Below are 17,382 nucleotides of genomic sequence, written 5' to 3'. Positions count from 1 at the left end.
AGTCCAGTAATGGTTCATTGGTTCCAACATCAGAGTAGCAAATATTATAAAAATCCCCTTATAAAACTGAGTGTCACCATCAGGTACTCATTCAAATAGGCCTGTGTGATAGGAAGCAGGTAATACATCTACAGATACAGTGGAAGCAATAAGAAATAACAGATACAGAAGGCAGTAGGAGGGATCATTTAATCAGCATCAAATGACCCTGCACACATCAATGATGGTGAAAATGATGACCTCACAGTACAGCACAATGAGTAATTAACACAGTGATTCTGAACTGCCAAGTGCAATAGATTCCACCTTTGTTGAAAAACACGGTCTCTTCTCCTCGCCTCTTCTATTAAAAATATTTTGTCTCTTCCTCCAGCCTCCACTCTCATCAGTGGAGAATACGTCCCCTGACTTTGGGGCCACCCATGTGCCTCGCTTTGGCTAATCAGCAGCCATGAGGCATGCTCTGACTTGAAAGCCCTTGACACAGCAGATATAATCAAGCTCGCTCTCCTGCACCTCGACCCTCTCCTGGAGAAGAGCCCCGGGGTATTACTGCTGCACCTCGACCCTCCCCTGGAGGAGAGCCTCCGGGTATTACTGCTGCCTCCTCTTCAGCCTGCAGCCCAACTCAGCCAGATAGATGTCTGAGAGCAACATTTCCATTCATGCTGATCCCATGACAACCTACAGATTAGCTGATGAATAAGCATCTTCTGACTCCGATTTTAATGGTGATATGAAGCATAATTACGGCCATAATTAACTAATACATCAAGAAAAAAGTAAAAAATGTTTACTCAGGTTTAAGCTCCAGCTCCTCATTAGGCCTCTGCTTCCACTCATGAGAGTAAGAGGGACCTCCTTACCACTGAGCTCGGGTCAAAGTTCAGGCTCCCACTAGGCTTCCATTACATCATTCTGGATGATAGGGGGAATGGCATCTCACGAGACTGCCCACATGGACCCCACTGATACTGCCAGGACCAAGAGCCTCCTTACCTCTTATCCTAGCTGTAATGAAAGTTCCAATTCCTGAGAAAACCTTCTCTGATACCACTAGGGGAGTTGGCAATATAATACAGCCTGGCAAAGTAGAAGTCTAGACTCCTCACCATCTTTTCACCGATGAGGATGGGATGGGGATCACAGTTTGCCATACTGCTTGACTGGATTAGGGTGGTGACTGTCCAAAGATCCTCTTTTGGCAGGCTGCCCTTCCCTACCCCTTTTTATTTAGGGAGTAGGGGGAGGGATCCAAAGAGAAAATTTTCTGGGACTTTTTTTCTACACCCATTGGCACTTCTGAATTGCCACCTTCTCTAGCACTCAGTCTAGGACATAAAAGCAAAAAAGAAAACTTGGGGAATTCAAGTGTCATGTCATTTTTCCAGTCCCAAATCTGAGCTGATTTGGTTTCTTCTCTCTTCCTTTCAGAGTCTTATGTGTATTTTATAAGTAATGTCCTATGTTTTTAGCTATATTGAACAGAATGAATAGGAAAAAGTACATTTTGTCCACCTTGTCATGAAAGTCTCTAAGTAATATTTATTAATAGCTTACTCTAGACCAATATTTCATGTGTATAAAATCATCTAATCAAAAAACAACCCTAGGGACCCTTGTGCACTATTAGTTGGAATGCAAATTGGTTCAGCCACTATGAAAAACAGTATCAAGGTGCCTCAAAAAGTTAAAAACAGAACTACCATAAAATCTAGCAATTTCATTTCTGGGTGTTTACCAGAAGAAAATAAAAGCATTAATTCAAAAAGATATATACACCCTTATGTTCACTTCAGCATTATTTACAAAAGCCAAGATATAGAAGGCACCCAAAATTCACCTATACTCAAAGAACTTTGTTTTTTTTTTTTCCAATTATTTGCAAATTTTGAGTGGCTTAAAATTTAAATTATTTGCACACTAGCATTTTCTTTTTTAAGGATGCCCTTAGAGAAATTTAAAGAATTTTAAGGTACCCTTTGGGACAGACAGGAAAGAAATTCAAACAGAAGGAAAGGTCTGCAAGCACTGATAAGCAAGAACTGCTGAATGGAGTGACATGTTGGCGCGGCTCCAGAGGTGGTTACAGGTAATGAATATACCGCTATAAACTGGCTAAACTTAAGGGCCGGATTACTGCGGATAACGGGACCAAGTGACCTGCAAAAGGCCTCACAGCTCAAAGATCTGATTACTCTACCATTGCAAGATTTTATTTCATTTCAAATCAAATCATTTCAGTACAGATCAACTGGATGCCTTCTATGTGCTGTCTCTTCACTACCCCTTCTAAAAATTTATGAGAAGATTTTAAATGGTTTGCCACCCCAGATTATTAAAATCCCTAATGCTCACTGCAGAAAACCCAGAAAATACACTTTGGAGTATTTTATTTTTTCTACATGTAAATATTTTGCCTCTGTTTAAGAACACATTATAAGTTTTTTCCAATGACCTGAAAAATTCTAAAAACATGTTTAATCAAGGCACTATATTCCATTCAATTGATGTTCAATAATAGCTTCGGCAGCTGTTTAAGCACAAGTTACTCTGCATTGTGGCAAATTGCTCTTCACAATATTGTCATTATTTTAAATGATCCTAGGATGATGCTTCTTTTAGAGAAATATTGGTCACACTGCTTTTTATTATGTATGCCAACAAAATTCCTACAATCACACACATATTTTCACACACCAAATGACCAAATTGCTTTCTGAACGTGTTAAATCAATTTATATTACCATCAGCATTACCTGAAAGTTCATTTTATCACACTCCTCTAAACACAGGTTGTTCTCAATCTTCTTCATTTTTAGAAGTAAAAATTGTTTTAGTTTTGCTCTATGTGATGTCTTGCCAATTTGTAAAGGTACTTTATATAGGATATTGAATTTAAGTCTAACACTTATAAATTATTTTCTCAATTTATCACAAATTTTAATTTATGATATTTCCTGACAGAAAGATACTTTAAATTCATATGTTGTCAAATAAATTCACAATTTTCCATCACAATTTCCCCTCTAAGATAATTCATATTACTGTCTTCTGATTTAATTTTTAATACTGATGTCTTAAAAGTATCATTAATATATTTATACACATATGTAATCTGTGTGTAAAACCTGTTATGTATTATATATTAATATTTATATTATGACATATAGGCCTCCCAGATGGCACCAGTGGTAAAGAACCTGCCTACCAATGCAGGAGTCATAACAGACTTGGGTTTGATCCCTGGGTCAGGAAGATTCCTTGGAGGAGGGCAAGGCAACCCACTCCAGTAGTCTTGCCTGGAGAATCCCATGGACAGAGGAGACTGGCAGGGTACAGTCCATGGGGTCGAAAAGAATCAGACATGACTGAAGTGACTTGGCACACATTATGATATATATATATGTTTGTATATGTGTGTGTCTATATATATATATATATATATTTTGATGTGGCAGTACAGTTAAATTTGTTTATTCATCAGCAGTCAGCTTGCCAAGCATCGTTTTTTTGACTAATCCTGTTTTCATTCATTTGTGATGCTCCAGTCTTCCCAAATGTATTAGTATTTCATGTATCACACAGAAATAGTGTATATATATAGACTCAGTCAGATTTAATTCTGCTGCAAAAAGGAAAAAACTTCATATTCTTTATCCTATCCAACCCCTGCCCTGAATTCCTTCTGCAGAAAATTGGAAGCAATCTGAAATTGCCGTATTTACCTGAATAACAGAAAAAATGTAAAACTGAAATAAAATTGAAAGCAATATGGAACCACTAGAAATGGTGCTACCACTAGATCAGAAAAGTGGAAATATTTTTAATTTATAGAACAGATAGGATCGATGACTGCTAAATCTAGAAATCATGAGAAATGTGGCAGACCCATAGAATTTGTGACATTTTACATACTGCTAAATTAAAATAAAAGAAAGAAAAAGAAGGGGTAGAAAAATGTACACAGCCCTACCCCAGAATACATTCATACGGAATGTATAAATACTAAGCAGGCAATACAAACACTTAACAGAAAACCTCTCTTTTAATAAAGCTCTGAAATAACTCCCAGATCAGAGGCAGGTAGGAATAAAGAATGGGTCATTGGTGTTTAGACGGAAAATTAATAATCATCAAACACACACTCACACATATGCATCATGCAAAAGTTTGCCTTCCTAGAGTCTTTCTGAAACAAGTATAATCTCTGCATGCATAACTGTCCTACAGATTTAAGACCTGTAAAATAGGAACAATGCTCTATATAACTTCCAAGAGGCCCAGAAACTCTGTATACCATTGCCACGTGGAAATTCCCTCTTCTCCCTGAAAAATTATAGAAAGAAAGACTGCAGCAATCAAAACCTGCATCCACTGCTGAGTGAACATGGATCCTTGCTTGGATTTTGAAATGTTCTCCACTCAGCTACCTGCTGAACCTCACACTCAGATGAGCACGTCTGGGTGTATGTGCAGGTGTGTGTGTGTATACTCTGTGTTTGTGTGTGCATAAAATAGAAGACAAGATAAAGTCGAGGTGTGGGGAGGGTGGGAAGGGCATATTCTCAGCATAACTAACAAGCAAGCACGTGTTAGTCGCTCAGTTGTGTCCAACTCTTTGTGACCCCATGGACTGTAGCCTGCCAGGCTTCTCTCTCCATGGAATTCTCCAGGCAAGAATACTGGAGTGGGTAACCATTCCCTTCTCCAGGGGATTTTCCCAACCCAGGGATCGAACCCAGGTCTCTTGCATTGCAGGCAGATTCTTTGCCATCTAGTTACCTGGGAAGCCCTAACTGACAAGGGGAAAGGTACATTTGCAGCTTCAGTAATATGCAAAGTGCTTCTATGAGTCAGTAAGAAAAAAAATTTAAATCCAATAGGCAAAGAATTTCAGCACACTATCCACAGAGGAAAAATATGATAATAGTCAATAAGCATAAAAATGGTACTCAGTCTTACAAACATCAGAAAAATGAACATTAAAACAATAATGTCATTTTTCTACACTGAAAGTGAAAGTGAAGTCTCTCAGTTGCGTCTCTTTGCGACCCCATGGACTGTAGCCCACCAGGCTCCTCCATCCACGGAATTTTCCAGGCCAGAGTACTGGAGTGGGTTGCTATTTCCTTCTCCAGGGGATCTTCCTGACCCAGGGATCTAACCTGGGTCTCCCGCATTGTGGGCAGATGCTTTACCATCTGAGCCAACTGGTATAAAAAATATAATATACACACTGTTGGTGAGAGTAGAGAGAAACTGGCATTCTCACATAAAGTAGGTGAGCAAATAAGTTAGTTCAGCAATTTAGGAATATGCATACACACACACACACACACACACACACACACACACACACACAAAATGTACTTTTAACATAGCCATAGCAAGTTGCTTACATGTTCATCTCTGGGTTGCATAAAAGCACAAGGAGTCTAGAAAAATGGACAGGAAAATATTAACAGTGGTAAACTCTGCATAAGAGAAAGTTGAGGGACAGAATGGAGAAGGGATAGTCTGTATTTTTACATGATAAATACTTCCTGTGTTATTTAATTTTCATGAGCATGTATTTATATTGAATAGATGGTTTAAATACATTTAAATAACTTTAAATGCTTTGTCTAGATTGCTTTTCTCCTGATCTGACTGAATCATCAACTCTGTAATCAGCATAGCTACCATTAGTGAAAATTTTTATAATAAAAACATCTTTTTTGAATATTCTTCTGGTAAAAAAAGAAGCATTTCTTACATATATGATAATGTCTAAACTCAGTTTGAAGAAACCAAAATTTGGGCCATAAAACCTTTGTTCTTTTTATTTTTTTTTCACCAGAATTAACCTCAAGCAGCTGAAGAGTCAATAATAAAAAGCTAGATAGAACCTCCAAATCACATAGATCTGTCATAAATTTGTGGTCATTATTCCTGCTGTCCACTATGATTTTGGCTGTCCTCATTCCAAGCACTTGTAGGACTGCACTTTCATATCCACTTGAAATGAAGTATGGCTGTGTGGCTTGCTGTGGCCCATGAAATGGCAACAGAGGTAATATACAGAGTCTTCAAGAGCAAATGCACGCTGACAACTTCTCCTTCTCCCTGCCACAAGGATACTCCAGACGGCAACTGCGCTATCAGCCTATATCCCTGGGTTAGGATGGATGACATGGAGCGAATCTCCTGGGTAACCCAAAACAAACCTGTAATATGAGTGAGATACACCTGGGCTATTTTAAAACACAGAGATTTGAGGGCTGTTTATTCCTGCAGGATGACTTAATCTATCCTGATACAAGTCTTAAGATCCATACACGTTCACAAATTCAAACTAGCTTTAAAAATTGTCCTATTTTATAATTTAAGAGCCAAAGGAATGAATTCTAGGACAAATGAAATGGGAGGAATCTCACCTAGTGTAATTCTGTAGCAGTCATGTTAGATTCCTTGAAAAGAAGTCAGAGATGAGCTATTATCAGTGTCTGAGCTCACAGAGGCGGGACTAAGGGGGACTCTGAAAAGTCCCCCTTTAGAAGGGGCTCTGGAAAGAAGAAACATCTTGAAATTCCTTCTAGATTTCCTGAAGATAATTTACTACTTTGATTTGCCTCTTCCTCATCAACCCCTGCTAGCTTCATATCTAGCATAAAATCTTAGACTTAGCTCTTCGAAAAAAATCTGCCTTGAGTTGTATTTTTCTTGTTTCTTCACTTCAGCTTACCCTGAATCTTCCCTGTCTTTCCTAACAGCTGATTCTAGCCAATGCTGTATTTGACTTCAGCTTTTTCATCATATGCATTAGACTGGAGTGTGTACTTGGCCTACACAGTGGGCTAAGTTGGTGAATGTGGATGGATATCTGAAATTTTTTTCAGAAGCAGGGAGCCTAACAAGTTCCATGGTCTTGATCTCTTGAAGCCAGAAAAAGCCAGTGGCAAATGTGTATATGATTCTTCTGTTTCCATCAGTTCTCATCACCACCAACCTTCCCTTTGTTGAAGGCTAACTTTTCCTTTCTAAGGATGTATTTATTAAGTCAATCTTCAAACATTACAAAAGGAAAAAGAAACTCTGACACTCAAAAAAATAAAAATCCTTGTTTCAGAAGGGGAAATTGATAGAAATTTATTCTGTGAATCTGATTATCCAGCAATGAAAAGTTAAATCAGTAAAGTCTAAAATGTTCCTCTCAATTCTACCACTGCCTCCCATGCCAAGAATAAAATTTAATAAAGCAGTGCTTTTAACAGTGTGGCCTGTGAAACTCTTTCACAGACTGCCATATTTCAGATTCCATGAAATAACTATTGAAAGCTTCCTCCAGCAAAACCATATTTAGTGGTGACAACGTTGTAACCCTCTCTATATACTCAGCTACTGATTTCTCCGCAAATTTTCATTACTAAATAACTGGAAAGTCTAACTTATAATTTACCTTCTGATATGAGCTTTCTTCCTTGGATCAAATTACAATTTCCTTCTTTGAAGATCTCCTATGTGGGTCTTCATTTCATCATAGTTTCAGGGGAAAAAAAGAAACTCCAAGCTCTTTTTCAAAAATTAAATAAACCAGAAGCAACATACTGAAAACAATTTGATGATGGTGAATACATTTAGTTATCTGTATACTAAAATACTAAATCTATGAACTAAAATAATAATAAACATATAATCTTTATAATTAATAATTCATTATTTTACAAGAAGACTATAGCTGATTACAGTCTCCACTATTAACTATCTATAATACTTTTAAAACATTTTTCTATTCAACAAATTTAACAATAAACAATTTCTTGTTGATTAGCTGAGACTGTGAAGGAAGGGGAAAAAATATAACTGGGTACATCTTCTCTACTCTGAAAGGCAGACTGATTTGCAATAACTATAATAAGAAGCAAAATGTGGCAAATTTCCTGGCAGAAGTACAAAGTAAGTATGATGAAAGCAGAGCAAAAAGAGATTAATTCCAACTAGGATATGTGTAAGGAGTGGTGGATGTTGAAATGAATGTAGTAAGCCTGGGCTTTAAAGTCAAAAGACCAGAGTTCAAATCTCAGACATGTCGTTTACAAGTTGCATGGATGCAGACAAATTAACGTATTTAGGTCTTTCTTCAATCACCTATGAAACTAGAAAAATACAATGAAAACCAACTACGTAGCCCTTACTCTGTATCAACATAATACTATGAGCACTTAATACAAATTAATTTATTTAATTCTCCCCAAAATTTTCCGTGTATACTAATATCCTCTTTTTACAGATGAGGAAACTGAGGTACACAGAGTTTATGTGGCCTATGTCAGGTCCATAGTGGAGTCTGACAAGCTGGAACTGGATGTCAGGATGTCACACTCTGGATCACAAACACTATTCTATGTGGATGAATTAATGTGAAAGAAATCTAAATCCACCATCAGCACAATTTTATACACATTTCATTGACCCCTTTCAATAACCCTATGAGGTGATTACCATCACTACATACATTGACAAATGATGATCTGACCTCTGAATTATGAAAGAACAGTTCTGTGGCAATGGGTACAATGAACTGCAGGACACAAGGAGAAGGGACTGATGAGATTTTTTGCAGTAATCAAGTATTGTGATGATAAAGATGGAAAGGAAGGAGAGATCTGAGAAATACAGAAGAATGAAAAGAAAATGTTTTAGGAAACCAGGGCTCAAGAAGGGTCAGCAAATTCTGGCCACAAGCCAGATCTGGCCCACCACTTCTTTGTATAAATAAAACTTTGTTGAAACACAGTCACACTTAGTTGTTTACATATTTTCTGTAGCTGCTTTTGCTTGACAACAGCAGAATTAAGTGGTTACAATGGCACCTCTCTGGCGTGAAAAGCCAAATATTTACCATTTTGCCCCTTAAAGAAAAATTCTGCCAATCTTTACTCCAGAGAAGCCCTGTCCAACAGAAATTTCTGTGATGATGGAACTGTACTGTATCTCCACTGCTCAACAGAATAGCCACTAGCCACAAGTGGATGGCTAAATTTAAACTAATTAAAACACAAATTTAAAATGTAGTTCCTCAGTCACACTCACCTCCTTTCAAATACTCAATAGCCATATTAGCCATGTAAATTAAATTTTATTTAATTCTAATTAAACTAAACTTAAATTTCAGTAACCACATGTGGCTATAGGCTACCATCCTGGACAACACAGCCATGCGGAATTTCAGGGGTAGAGATGGTCCCGAGTCAAACACTAAAGAGAGATCAAACAAGCTAAGGACTTCAAGTCAATACATAGAATTAAGCAACAAATTGACACTGATGGATTTTTGGAAGAGGAATCTGGGTCAAGTGATGAGGCCTGAGGTCACCTTTCAGTGGACGCAGGAGTGTAAGGGAAAAGGACTTGGAAAACAGACAACAGGGCAAGACATTATGACGTGAAGAGAAGTTTCTCTTTATTTATGCCGATCTTTCAGCTGGATTTTATTAAAAGAGAAGGGTAAAACGTGAAGGTAGCTGAGAGGAGAAGGACTGAACGCTAGTGGAAATACTGTTTGTTTTTTAATGGCATTGGCAAGTGGGAAAGTGAAAAACAGGGCAAAGTTCAGGTTCTGTTTTACAAGTGCATCACTGCTGCAGAAGGAAGAGATGTGTGTTTGAGCTGGGAGCATGACAACAGCTAAGGCAAGAAAGACCAGGCCTTGTAAGCCTTGAATACCTTGTTAAGGAAGGGGAGGTCTTTTAAAGGGAATGCCCTGTTCAGAAAGGGATTTCAGGTCACATTGGGAGGCAAACAAGGAAAGATAATCAGTTAGGATCTATTGACTAGCCTAGAAAATCACAGGAAGTTAAAAAAAAAAAAAGTGGGGGAAGTGTAGAAACAAATCAAAGGAGCTTGAAGTAGGAAGAAGGGTGTATCAAAGAAAACTGAGGTTTTATCATTTCTGGGTATCAGGTTTATGTTCTCTTTAAAGGAGACCTGAAATAAAAAAGAAAAATAAATATTTTTGAAGTAAGAGAGGGAACAGCATTTTGTTAATTGCCAATAATGGGCCAGGTTCTGAGTTTGGTCATTTGAACTGAGTTTGGTAAAGCATTTAATCCATGCGCTATCCCTTGAGAAAGACAATATTATATCTATCTTACAGATGAGAAATGAGGCTTAAAGAGGTCAAAAAACTTCCCAGAATTATCAAACTAACACATCACAGACTAGAACCCAGTACTTTCCAACGCCAGGGAAAATGTGATGAATTTCCAATTTTCCATGTCTGTGTGCTAATCTGAGTAATTTTTGTACCCTCACTAGACACCATTTCCTATTGGCACAGGCCATGTGCTAGCTCATTAATGGCATATTGCAAATGCTTAATTATTATTTTTAAATTAATGCTGCAAGTGTGAATGAATGTATATTGAAATAGCACTCTTCTGACACATTAACACAAATAAGAATAAGGGTCTCATGAGGTAACTGCTCAGCAAAAACAATGGCTAGCTCAAAAGACTACTATCGGACACAGAGAAGGCTTTAAGCCTTTTTAAGAGGGCATCATATTGCTTTTCTCACACTGTGACATCTCATCTAAGTTACAGGTACTCGGCCTTGGACAGTATCAACTGACTGTTCCAGGAAACCCTCCAAATTGGGTAACTGCTTACTTGGGGCAGCATAATAACCTCATGCTCATTTAACCACTAGGGATATTGTGTTTGTAAAAGAAGCTGGAAAGCATATCTCTCTATAGGACAATATTTTAACAGAGAAACCTAACATAAAGTGAGAGGTGCTCTTTAGCCCTACTGATAATTTCCACACTAGTAAATACACTCAGAACCTGGCCTCAGCCTACCAGCTTTCACCACAAACTGTCCCATCTCAGCATGAAAGGACATGAAATAATGATCTGCACCCCCGCCAGATCATCTCGGATTAAAACAGAGAGAACTGCCAGTGGTGAGAAATGCAGCCAACAGGAAAAAGAGTAAAAAGAAAGGCTTTCAAGAAATCAATACCTGTTATCTGAACTGGATCCACTGTCAATAGACAGAAAAGGCATGAATGAGTGATCCTAAAGAGTCCGAGGTTGTGAGTCATGCCTGGCAGCGAAATTCAAAGCAGAAGATGAGGACACAATTTTATCTCATTTGTTTTATTTTTATTCTAGAGGAAATGCAGGAAAAATGAAGAATTGAAGCAAAAGGGAGTAGGATTCAACTCAATTCAAAAAAGGAAAGGCTAAAATCATAATTAAGTAAAGTTAAAGGTCAAATGTAAAAGTTAAGATCAAGACATTTAAATTTCAAAGCATAAATTTATTAAAATCTAAATATAATTCTCAATAAATATATATTTAAAAGTACATTCTAAAGGAAAGTTAACTTTATCAGTCAGCCTTTTTCAAAATAACTACTTAGGGCAACTCAGGAGCAGTGGTCCTCAGTCAACCAACTCAGAAACAGATCACAATGAGCTCATGAGGAACAGAACTCCAACTCAGAGCAGGTTCCTGGAAAACCAGGCCTACAGACGAGGATGCGCATGAAGACCTTAAGCAGGTAACCCTGAAATCTCCGAACCATCCAGAGAATCAGAGTGGGGCAGAAGAGGGTGCACACTCTCCAGTGCCAACCTGTATCTGCTAGAAGAAAGAAAAGATGCCTTTTAGCATTTAATGCTGATGACAGTGATGATGACGTGATAAAGAAAGAACAAAAAGGAAAGGGAAAAAATAAAGGAGAGAGCAACCATACAAGGGAAGAAAAAGCCAATTAGATGACATGGTGTTATTTTGCTCTGGGTAGGGAGACATGAGAAGAACAGAGGGGGAAAATAGAGGATTGAAACTAATGTGCTCTAAACCTGAGGACTTCAGGACTGTGTATTTTTTCTACATTCACATTATGTCTTCATCGTAGCTATCCATTTCTTTCTCGCTGTAACTCAGGCAGAATGACACTGCAATGTTCTGAGGAAATTGTCCTCTACAGTTGAGGCTCCCAGAAGGCAGACACCACATTTATTAACTCATTCTACACACTTAGCTCATGTCCGCAGAGAAATGGTCTATACAAGCTCTTATTAAAGAGGAAGAATACAATGAATCATTTTAGAATGTCTAAAAAGAATTTTCTCTTCCCATTGAGACTTCTAAATTGTTCTGAGGTTGTTTCTATAAAGACTATGTAATTGGGGGAGATACACAGGGAGCATCAATTTTGTTTTATTTCTTAAAATAAAAGGAGCTGAAACAAATGTGACACAATGTTAAGATCTTAAAACACCCAATGTTCAGTCCACTAAATTATTATCTTTATTGATTCTCTAAATATTTCATAAGGAAAAAGGTTGTGGAGCCTTACTCACAATATTTATTAATATTTTTGGAGAAAAATTTTGACAATATATATCAGAAAGCATATAATTCCTCTTTGACTCAGAAATCTAAGAATTCATCCGCAAGAAGGAAGGAAAGAAACAGAGACAGATGGACAGTCAGACACAGAGACAGAGAGATCTTTGGAATGCTGTCTCCAAAGAAGAAAGTATTCTTGCAAGTAAAGAGAAACCACCTAAAAATCAACAGGAAGGGATTGTGAAAAAAATAATTTTACATTCATCCAGTATGTTTAAATATTCTGCATACATTAAAATCACGCAAGAGAACAGCTGCTGCTGCTGCTGCTAAGTCACTTCAGTCCTGTCCGACTCTGTGCGACCCCATAGACGGCAGCCCACCAGGCTCCCCTGTCCCTGGGATTCTCCAGGCAAGAACACTGGAGTGGGTTGCCATTTCCTTCTCCAATGCATGAAAGTGAAAAGTGAAAGTGAAGTCGCTTGGTCCTGTTCGACTCTTCCCGACCCCAAGGACTACAGCCCACCAGGCTCCTCTGTCCATGGGATTTTCCAGGCAAGAGGTCTGGAGTGGGGTGCCATTGCCTTCTCCAATAGAAGAACAGAGGTATGAAAAAAAGCATAACTTACTCCAACTGGGAAAATAAGCTATCAAATAATATGAACAGTATAGTTCTATAATTCTATTTTTTTATAATTCTATTTTTCTGTAAGAAAAACAGTAGAGATCTAGAGAGTCAAACTGACCAACTGAAATAGATAATAGATTTTTTAAAAGCACAACACATACAAAAAACAAAAACCGGTGACTCTGAATAAGTTGGTTAGTCAAGTTAATTGTATTGAACCAATGTCAATTTTGTTTTGATAATTCACTATAGTCATGTAAGGTGCTACCATTGGAGGAAGCTAAGTGCTGGGTATAAATGACTATCTTTGCAGCTTCCTACTATTTTTGCAACTTATGAGGAGTCTATAATTATTCCAAAACAAAAATTTAAAAAGAAAATGAAAGACTGAAAGGAAATATACCAACTATACCAAGATATATTGAGATTAGATATTGAACTATAATTGACATTCCATCTATTCTGGCTTTCCTGAGTTTACACAATTAAAATATAAAGTAACATCTATCTGAGGAAAAAAAGCATAAACCTAAATTTCAATCAGAATTACTTTTGAATAAGAAATGTAAATGAAAAGTAATTCAAAATCTATGTCTCAAACCAAGGCTTTTGAATGATAAAATCTCTGCTCTTTTAGTTAAACCCCACTAAATCTCTTCCAATTTTCCACCTTCACTCTCATCAAAACAACTTTAACACACAGCCAGAAACTAAAGCCAACTCAACCAACCAGATACCATTGAGTGTAAATTAAAACATTAAGAAAAGTAGGCAAAATTTTTATTGTCTTTTTCCCTAGTCTTATCCTCAAAATAATCTAACAACAAGGTCACAAACTATGTCTTTGCTCTATCCTTGCCAATTCCGTCACTGTCTATATATAATATCATAAACATTTTCCATTCACATTTCGTTAATTTGAAACTTGAATGCAGTGCAGCCTGCTCAATTATCCAAGAGTTCATTACCTAGCTGATGCTAACCAAGCCCATTATTTCTCTTTATTCTGTTTGTGCTACTTGTCTTTCCCCCACTTTCCTGGGTGTTAGCACTTCTAGCAGAAAATAAGAAGCTGCACAAAGGAATAAAATTAAAATTGGTTGATTATTTTATGTATCAAAGGATTTATTAGTTAGAAAATGGCCACAGTTCACCATAATGTGAGCTTGTATATTCTACTTACTCACGTCTCAATGGTCAAAGGTAATTCAGAGTAGACTTGATTGCAAAATAAAGCAAATTTTATTACCCATATTTTCAGGAAATAACTATAGTCCATATCACTCATGATTACTCTCCTTTTATTAAATAGGAAAATGAAAGCTATCTTATTACAAGCAAAAACACTTTTTTCCTTTGATGTATGAAATCACTCCTCAAAGTTATACTCTACTTGGAATTCAGCACCTGGAATACTGCCTGGCCTATATGAGCATTCAGTAAACATTTAATGAGTGAACAATAGAAAGAAAGGAAGGATAAATGAAGGAACAAACAGATTTAGAATGAATAAGTTCTAGAGCCAAAAAAACTCCGCTTTTATAACAGGTCAGCAAACATACGTGTGTGTGTGTGTGTGTGTGTGTGTGTGTGTGTATGCACCTGACATGTTTTTAATGTGTTAAATTGGTATTACGAGGATAAAATAGGATTAACTGAAGATGAAATATGACACAATAAGAAGCTGAAGTCTAACAGATCTCGTTTTTCATACCAGATCTGCCACCTGCTTTCTAAGTGAACATGAGCAAGTTACTTAACTTTCTCTAAATTCTTCTTTAAGAACACATGCTCTTGAGAAGTTAAAAAACTATGGTAAGGAATATTACTCGGGCTATTCTTACTGTAATAATATATATTTGTATTCTTTAATGCTTTAACACACTCACAAACACACTCACATATGTGTATGCACACAGACTCAAGCAAGTACTTAAGTATTTAAGATGCCCTTCACCCATTTCACCTGCATCCAACTCCCTCTCCTCTGACAACCACCAGTCTGTTCTCAGCATCTGTGAGCCTGGTTTTTGTTCTGTTTTGTTGTTTGTTCTGATTTTTAGAATTTACATATAAGTAAGATCAGGGCTTCCCTGGTAGCTTAGCAGTCAATAATCTACCTGCAATGCAGGAGACATGGGTTTGATCCCTGGGCCAGGAAGATTCCCTGGAGGAGGAAATGGCTTACCCAGTTCAAATACTCTTGCCTGGGAAATCCCATGGACAGAGGAGCCCGATGGGCTACAGTTCATGGGGTCTCAAAGAGTCAGACGTGATTTGGTGACTAAACAACATAAGTAAGATCATGTGATATTTGTCTTTTATTACTTTTAAACAGTGAGTTTTCTTTCATTTATCTGCTAATGTGTTTACTAAATAAGGTGACTAAAGCATGACAATCTGGTAAAATGACATTGATACAATTCTTAAACCTGAAGTAGTTTGACAGACATATACAAAGTCAGCTGCATTCCACCGTGGAGACAACGAAGATGTCTGAGACCTGATCCCTGCCCTTCTGTCACCTAGCTGAGATCGTTTAAATTACTGCTAGAAGAAAAGTATCAGTGGAGTATGCGCTTATATAGTGGATGTATAGTGACTAATGCAAATGGGAATTGAGCATTCTTTGCCAAACTAGCTTAAAGGGAAATAAGATTCAAGGTGATAGGTTTTTTAGGAAAGAACCATTTACCAAGAAGACAGGTACAAGTTGACTCTGGGAAAATAGTGAAGATTTAAATTCCACTAAAATGAGAGAAGAAAATGGAAGACACATAGAAACATAGATGACAAATGAAAGAAAGGAAGTTACATCTCTGATTAATTTTTTTTTTAATTCAAACATTGCTCTCATTCCTTTGTACTTTCCAGGTAAAAGAAGTTTTAAAGAGTGTAGTCACAACCCATTACAGAAATTGGGCTCATACAGCGTGACCCAATGGGCGTGAAAAATTAAGTCTACCACTATATTACAAGTCATTTACTCTCTCTGTCCTTCAGTTTACACAGTCATAAAAATGCATTATAATTATACGTATCTCATAGGGAGTCAGAAGGATTCAAGGTATACATGTAGTATTAGCATCGAGTCTGACCCAGCAAAGGTGCTCCATAGTGACTTTTGTTATATTGCCAAGATTGTTATTACTGTTATTATCATTATTGAAACTCATTCGTCAGTCTTAAAGAAGGAAAAACTCAGTCATGTGCTAGAGAACAATCATGTGTGTTTTCTTCTCAATCTATTACAGACTCTTCAGATATTGCTGTGGCTCATCCCTTAGACACTCAAAGGAAGATTTAACATTTTTAGATCATTTGTTCCCTAAAGTTTGGAAACGCCTATGGAATAACACAGGTTAGTGAGAGAGCCCACAGTTCATGGTCCTTGTACTGGATTTCAAAAATAAGATATTCATGTTAGAAACAAGAGAGATGGACGCAATATGATTCCTTGGGGAAAAACTCATCTCTGCACTTAACATATGTTATGTGTCAAGGTCTGTCCACCTGCATTAGGATCAAGATGAAAAGCAATGGAGGCAAAACAGCAAAGAATACTATACTTGAATGCATTAAAAAAAAAAGTAATCAAAACAACTTCCATAATTACAAACAAGTCCTATTATTTTTTCCTGAGAACTTGGAGGAAAGGAAATTTTTCAAGTACTCATAATTAGATGAATTAATTAGGCTATTTATTACCATGTTCTCATAAAAATAATGTTAAAGCACACTACAAGCAATGAGTAATAATATGGTCATTATAGATTTTCCTTAAGACAGAAAACCAACATAGCCTTCTTAAGAGAAGGGATTAATATTGCTTTCTACTATTCAGGAAACATTTTTTTTTTTTTTCAGTGGGTTTTGTCATACCCATATGGCTGACATGAATCAGCCATAGATTTACATGTATTCCCCATCCCAATCCCCCCTCCTACCTCCCTCTCCACCCGATTCCTCTGGGTCTTCCCAGTGCACCAGGCCCGAGCACTTGTCTCATGCATCCCACCTGGGCTGGTGATCTGTTTCACCATAGATAGTATACATGCTGTTCTTTTGAAACATCCCACCCTCACCTTCTCCCACAGAGTTCAAAAGTCTGTTCTGTATTTCTGTGTCTCTTTTTCTGTTTTGCATATAGGGTTATCGTTACCATCTTTCTAAATTCCATATATATGTGTTAGTATGCTGTAATGTTCTTTATCTTTCTGGCTTACTTCACTCTGTATAATGGGCTCCAGTTTCATCCATCTCATTAGAACTGGTTCAACATTTCTAAAGTAGGTAACAATTAATATAAAGTCCCTCTCCCACCACTTTTGGGACTGTTGTATACATTTTAAATATTTTACAGAAAACATACAGTTTATTTTTTCAAAGAACATCAGTCTATCATTCT

At 37.1% G+C, this 17,382-nt stretch overlaps 1 protein-coding gene across 1 annotated transcript in view; it reads right to left on the bottom strand.

Annotated features, from left to right (window-relative positions):
- The window catches only part of ACSS3 (acyl-CoA synthetase short chain family member 3), a 166,167-nt gene that overhangs the window by 138,493 nt on the left and 10,292 nt on the right, over window positions 1-17,382 (bottom strand). The gene's annotated exons all lie outside the window — the stretch shown is intronic.

The sequence above is a fragment of the Dama dama genome, chromosome 3, assembly GCF_033118175.1.
Source record: "Dama dama isolate Ldn47 chromosome 3, ASM3311817v1, whole genome shotgun sequence".
In the NCBI taxonomy this organism is placed as follows: Eukaryota; Metazoa; Chordata; class Mammalia; order Artiodactyla; family Cervidae; genus Dama; species Dama dama.
Note: the sequence above shows the minus strand (reverse complement) of the source record. Positions and strands in the feature narration are given on the sequence as shown.